The 7,221-nt window shown below is 42.0% G+C and overlaps 1 long non-coding RNA gene across 1 annotated transcript; it reads left to right on the top strand.

Annotated features, from left to right (window-relative positions):
* The first annotated feature begins 204 nt into the window (after nt 1-204).
* LOC138117308 (uncharacterized) lies at nt 205-3,030 on the top strand. Its single transcript, XR_011154612.1, has 3 exons — nt 205-268; nt 397-475; nt 2,702-3,030. It is a non-coding gene; the product is annotated as an uncharacterized lncRNA (long non-coding RNA).
* Nucleotides 3,031-7,221: the final 4,191 nt, after the last annotated feature.

Here is a 7,221-nt window from a genome sequence, read left to right as displayed (position 1 = left end):
TGGGAGCACACACATTACCACAGCCTATCCTGGCTGCTCTGGGGATTGACAGCAGCTGACTTGAGCGCTTGACTGAATGCCAGGATCTGCTGGAGGCTCTGCAAACTGCTTAAGTCAGCCAGGGGCCAACTTCATTGTTATTTCCCCCTGCCCCAGACAGATTGGACTAGGTGCTGCTCCAACAGTGCCCAAAACTGGCTGCAGCAGGTCTGAATGGTACTGATGTCCTCTGCCTCTGCCAAGGTTACAGATTTCAGTCTTACTGCAGGTGATGCTTACTCCCTTTAAAGTCCTGTAGGTTTATTTCCTGTTATGTCTGTAAGCCAGCTCTGAAGATCAAACTTGAGTGGAGGTTCAGATCAGCACTGCTGATAGTCATCTGTATTTGTTCTCCAGGAATATACAGATGTATCTTCCTGCTGTGCTCTGGGTGGCTTGCAGTCCAGACAGCCTCTACAAAAGACCTTCACATGGGGTATGTTCACATCCAAACATGCTGAAACAATGCCAAAATTTTATTTGATGTCCCAAAGTATGGAGTTACAGGTTTTGACTCATTTTTATTTAAATACATCCTTGAGATCTAAAAAGACTGTATTCTTTTAATTTTGTTATTGCAAAAGCAAATCTATTCCAGTTAGTTAATGCAAACTGCTTTGAAAAGAGCTGTGGAATATCCTCGTAAATATATTGTGGAAGCAAGTAATTAAAATAGTTAAAATAAAAAGTAAAAATCACATGACTTTAAGAAAGCACATAAAGGGTAATCAAGCAGAGTAAACCAAAATAAGATTAATTTAAGTTACAGACTCAGTATATGGTGTATTGTATTCTTTGGACTGAACAGAATTGCATGCTGTGCAAGGGTATTCTGAACTCCATTAAAGAGTAATCTTTGTACACAACAGTAGTGCTGTGCAAATAAATGTTGTGAGGCAAAATAAATAAGTTTTGAGAAATGAATGACTTTAGCAGTAGTTTGCCAATTAATTAGAACAAATAGGGAAGTCTAGCAGACAATACAAAGAGATAAACAGGGAAGAATTCAAGTTGCTGTAACAGCTTTTGCTATTTTCTTACTTTACTTTTTGCTAATTTTCCCTCTCAAAATCTTTGTGGGATTTTCTTTGAAGGCAGAAGGGAGCCAAGAGGGTGTAGTGGAAATTTTTCTCACTCATGAAATGCTATCTTTGCGTCTTTCCTCAAAAAAGCTTAATTGTAACCTGATCATTTTGTTTTAACAGGGCCATGGAGTGTGAACTAGAATAGAGAAAGAATTAGAGAAGATTTAGTTAAGTTGCATGTACTGTAGACAGCAAGACCTGTTCCCCTAAAGCAGTTAAGGAATTAACCAGTGCAATTTCATAATTATTAGTTATCATCTCTCAGAACCTGTGGAGGATAGGTCAAGTCCCAGAAAACCAGGGGAGGGCAAATATAGTACCTGCTTTCAAGAAAATGGAAAAATGAACTCTCAAGAAACCATGTATTTCTCAGCCTAACTTTAAGCAGGTTATAACTGGAAAGAATAAATTAGATATTGTAACATTTTTAAATGACAGCATTTTGGAAGTAACTGGAAATACTAGAGCACCACAGTTAGAACTAGTGCTCTTGGTAAACCAGGGAGATTATTCCAATTTAACAAGGTCTCATTCACTCAAGTGAAATAAAAAAAGATATATATAGGCAGGAGAAGCCAAATCTCCACACACCAAAAAGGCATAAGCCTGGAAGATCTGAAGGTTATAGCATCCACAGTAAATGAGAAGTGAGATGTATTCGTACAAAAGCAAATCTTGTAAAATGTACTAACAGTAGCACTGCTTGTAACATGTCAAACATCATTGCTGTGCTCAGAACTACTGGAGGTTTACCACTTTACCCAGAATTTGGTTTAAGTACCATATTTTAAAATAAAAACTTCAGTCCCAGTGGACAGGAACAGGAATAAATAAAAAACCTATAAACTGACAAAAGTTTGGAGAAAGTGAGTTTGTTTCCTGTACGCAATTGAGCAGGGTATGATAACAGACTTCCAGTGTATAAGAAGCTCCTAAAAGGAGTCAGTAATCCATTATCCTCTGAGGTCAGGGCAGGAAATATTGCTTTAATTTCCAACAAAGGAGATTTAGGTTGTCTTTCTAACTATAAACCTAGGTAAACACTTGAACTGGCTGCTAGAGTGTCTGTAGAATCTCTGTTACTTGGGGTCGTAAAAACCAAATTAGATAAAAGAGCTGTAAACTTTCTGGGTGTATTTGATCCACATTCCTCAGCAGAGGTAGACTACATGAAACAGCCTCTAAACTAACCCTAACCCTAACCCTAAAGGCCAACTAACCCTAATCCTAATCCTAACCCTAACCCACAAATTTTAATAACAAACAAACATACAATCAATTTAAAAAAAAAAAAAAAAAAAGCAAGAAGAAGCTTGAGAAGGTGGATCTTGGCATTGCAAAGATCAGAGGTGAGTAAAACAAGTCAGTATCTTTTTGCTGATTCTGATTATTCCAGATCCAGCTGTGTTTTAACAGAATTACAGGACTTAAAGAAGGAAGATGCTGAAGGTGGGGAAGGCAGAACTGGGAAATAGCAATAACTATTCTGCTACTCATCCTTTAAAAGCCTGTATTGTATCTCCTGAAAGAGAGGGGAAGCTGTGGTTCTCTTTTTTTCCTTCTCTTTGCTTTTGCAGAGTCTAGGGAGAGATGCATGAGCAAGAACTCATTTGGAGCTCAAAGGGGCACACCAAAGGATCTCTCTGAACATCGTGGCCAGCATTTCCATGTTCTTCTCTAGCACCACACAGCCTGTGGATTGAGACAGAAGATCTCCAGAATGGAGCCCAGGGAGTGTGTAAAGGCAGCAACAGAGGAAAGCAAGAGAGTGGTTCATGCAGATTCCTCCCTGCACTGAGAAAGATCATTCCCCACACATTGGTGTCCCAACACAGTGAAATTTGCTGGAACAAAAGTGGCAGATTCAGCAAACAGTGGGGGGTAGTTTAATATTTCTGTAACTATCCTGAGGCACTATTTTTTTTCCTGCATGTTCAATTAGACTGTGGATTTATTGATAAATAAATCAAGTCTCCGCATTCAATTTTTGAACTGAGGGAAGCCATAGCTGAGTAGCAGAATTTCAGGAATACATTTATCTAAGCATGTGAAATTCTCTTTGGTCTTTGAATCCTGTTGCAGATAAACTACTCTTACCATATTTATGGAGTACCAGCTTTTCAACACTTATTTTATAATCCATAGTCCTCTGTCCTTTTGCAAATAATTTCTGTTTTGCCCCAAAAGGCAGCCTCTCTCAGTTCACACAGCTTATGTGTTCGTGTCAGTCTGCATTATTTATATCTCCACTAAAGCTATTCCTCTTTTCCATGTTCTTGTAGTGGTGCCTATCATGTAATATTTGGACAGCTACATGTTGTTGCTGATGAGACTTTGTCCACTGCTCCCACCTTTATGGTACAAGCTTTCAGCAGAGTTTTGAATTGTTGGGCATCCAACAGAGTCTCAGTAGCAGCAGATGTCCATTTCACAAGTGAATTATCAGAGGTATCTGGTGATGTTCAGAGTTTGATCTCTGCTTTTCCGAATGATGCTTTTTCATTTTGAACACTCATGGTGTTGATGTTTGCTTCTAAGCCATCACAGTTTTTAAGTTTCATCCATCAAGACATCAAAGTCAGAGCTCACACTGTGTATTTCTTGCTCAATTACACCAAGAGAGGTGTAGATTTTCTTTGGACAAGTTGCAAGCAGTGGTTCCTACAGATTAACTCCGTGTTTGAAAACATCTGTATTTCACAGCTGAGGGATGAAGAGAGCAATACTGTCTTCCTTTTCTTCCTGCTGTAAATGCCTTACCTAGGAAAGATCCTTCCCAATCCTACCCATGCTGAGGCTCAGAGAAGTGCACTATGACATCAGGCCAACACTCACCACCCCTTTCATCTCCACTCCCAGCCCCTCAGCAGCTCTGTGCTGATGGCTCCACATGGGAACCACATGCTGTCTCAGGGACCCGGCTGGCAGGATATGACAGCTGCAAGTTCTCCCAGAACAGCTCATTTTGTCGTGCCCTGCAGAGGGGTTGTAACTGCATTGAGATTTCTAGCACAGCACCTTCCATTGAGCTACTTACACATTAAAGGAATGCCCAATCCCTATAGTGGGATACACCTGGGAAATAATCTGTTCCCAGGAGTTGCAAAGGAAAGGCTTCTGGGTTTTCAATATCAATATTTTATCAAGCTATACACCCCCAGAAGAGGTGTTTGCACCCCAATTCAGTCTGTTGATACTTTTGTCTGAACTAACCAACTCTGTAGTTCGTAATTACAATCTATAAATATTTTATATTGCTTTAAAATCAGGTTTTAAAGTATTTAAATTAATTGGGGCTGGTGAGTTAGATAGCCAGGAATTTGAAACTGAGCTTGTCCAATCCTCTGTGCTTCTCTTTTCAGTTTTTAGCTGTAGCCCAAACACTCCCACTTTCTGTGGGATAAACCAATGGGAGAAAATTCTACTTGCAACGTATGAATGGTTTGACTCAGTTATCCACGCTCTGTGTTTTTTTGCAGCTATTTCAGCTCACTGAAACCAGACTGAGTATCCACACTGCCAAAGTATGAATTTGGATGGATGGGTGTCTTGGTTTGAAAGACAGGTGTCTGCCAAGGAAGGCAGGAGTCTCCCTTGGAATGGAAGAAAAAAAAAATATCACAACCCCCTTCCCTCCGAATTATTATAACTTTGAAACTAAGGGGCTTTCAGGCAAAGATATGAGGAACAGGAATAACAGTTCTTTACTATTCTATATCTCTATGTGTATAACAAGGCAAACAAACAGCAATAACTGTGGCAGTAACAGCAAACAATCCCAAACCCAGCCCCGGCCTTCTCGGCTGTCAGGCCCTTTCCCCTCGGGTGCAGTTCCGCTCGCAGCCGGCAGGGGCGCTGGCGGCTCCCGGTGAGCAGGGCAGGTGCGATGGTTCCCCCGCGGCTGCAGGGGGCGCTCCGGAGCGAGCTCGGGGAGCACGCGGCAATGGCGGCCTGGGATCCCGGGGAGGGATGGGACAAAGGCTTCACAAACCCCTGGGCAGCCGATCCCGGTGTCCGGCCGGACCCTCGGGAACAGCAGGCTGGAACGGCAGGGACGAGCACAAACCCCAGATGAGATGTATCAAACTCCGGAGCTGCAGCGGGAATGCCGGGAGGTCTGGGCAAGGCAGGGTGTGGTGGGGCTACAGAGCATCGAAGGCTCAAAGCAGCGACAGGGGCAGGGCAGCCACAGCCCGGCTCCCAGCGGGACAGGGAAAGGCGGGCTTGGGAATCCCGGGGTCTCTCTGGTAGGAGGAAGGCAGCCGAAAAAGCAGCCTCCCTCTCCATCCAAATGCAGGGAACTGACTGCCCACAAACCCAAGTGAAAAAGAGTAGTCAGATGCACCCCACTTCTGTGGCCCGGTCTTTTGTTTTTCTTAAGCACCCAGTAATTTGTCCCCCTCGCAACATGTATGGGGAAAATTCCTTTAAGAGAAAAAGAAAGCAGGAGGATAACTAAAACCCCAACAATGGGCACCGCAGAGAGTCTGCCTGAGCCTTGTAAAATTTTACAGTACAACTGTGATCTGTAAAACAGGATTGATCTGTAAAACAGGAGCCTGTTGTGATCCTGTAGTCATGCTGTGTGCTGTGCCCCATGCAGTACTCCCTGGATTTCCTAACCTGCTTCAGCAACAACAAGACTCTCACAAGACATCCCTTTGCATACTGCATCCAGTGACCCCATCAGGGTCTACAAAGAATGTTTCCAAAATATTATGTGTCACAGATATGTCATGGTAATTGCCAGTATGTCCCAGAAAAGTGCTAAGTCCTATAGTGACTACTTATAGGAATAATCCCACAGACTGTAGTCTCAAAATTTAGTTTTTAATTTGGCATTTGTGATACATATAAAGGAAACTTCAAGAGCTGAATGTTATTAATGTGATGGTTCATTTTACCAGAGGCATGGGTAGTGTCTTGTTCGAAGTGAATTACCATTGAAGACAATGTAGAGCCCCTGAATTTAAAAGGTAAGGTAAACTATTATGCTTATCAGAGTTGGTTTTTAGGAAAGTTTTCTTATATTAAGAAGCTCAGACAAGCTATTATCTTTAATAACTAGCTACTAGTCTGAATTTCAAATCAAATACTGTCAGTCTTATTAATCTATCAGCTTGTGCAGTGAATGCACCTTTCAGGAGAAGAAGAAAGCAATCATGGATGAAGAAACATTTCTGTAAACTCCTTTACCAGTTATGGAGTTACTCACTTCTTATTCTTTTTGACCACAAAGTGCAAAATTATATTTAAGAAACCTTTGTGGTGTGAAACGCAAGATACTGAATAGTAAAGCACAAAGTATTGAAGACAGAGCTGTGTGTATGAAGCTGTGTCAAGGAAGGTTTAGGTTAGATACTAGGAAAAGGTTTTGCACCCAGGGAGTTGTCAGGCACTGGAACAGGCTCCCCAAGGCAGTGGTCACAGCACAAATCCTGCCAGAGCTCATGGAACACTTGGACAGCGCTCTCAGGCCCATGGTGGGATTGTTGGAGTGTCCTGTGCAGGGACAGGAGTTGTACTTTGATGATCCTTGTGGGTCCCTTCCAAACCAGGATATTCTATGAGTCTGTGATTAACTGATACCTTTCAAATCTTATAGTAGAGTTTAAGGAGGTCTGAGGCCAGTGTCTTGCCTCAGACACTTGGAACTCTTAGAAAAAACAGGGAGTTTTGGACAAACACATATTTAGGATCCTTTCCTTAAATCTAGATCTTGCTCTAGATTATTACCTTGTATGTTATCCATAGGCTGAAGCAAACTACATTTCCCCTTATTATCCTACTTAAACCCTAGAAATAGGGTTTATTTCACACACAGTGACTAGGTGGGAGCAGAGAACAGTGTGATTGATTTTTGCTGTGACAAAAGCCACCTGGTTCTCCTGGAGAGAGGACAGGGAAGGGGAACCAGACACCCTCTGATGAGCTCTACATATGTTTCTGCTCTACTAAAGTTTATCTAAGGCCATTTTTCCCACTTTGATTCTTGGCAAGCCAAACTTTGCATTTAAAGGAAATCTGTCCCAGGACTGTAATAACGGAATTAATAGACCTATGCAGGGTTTCCCTGAATCTGCATTCACTGAAAAAC

Source organism: Aphelocoma coerulescens, chromosome 12 (assembly GCF_041296385.1).
Source record: "Aphelocoma coerulescens isolate FSJ_1873_10779 chromosome 12, UR_Acoe_1.0, whole genome shotgun sequence".
Classification (NCBI taxonomy): Eukaryota; Metazoa; Chordata; class Aves; order Passeriformes; family Corvidae; genus Aphelocoma; species Aphelocoma coerulescens.
Note: the sequence above shows the minus strand (reverse complement) of the source record. Positions and strands in the feature narration are given on the sequence as shown.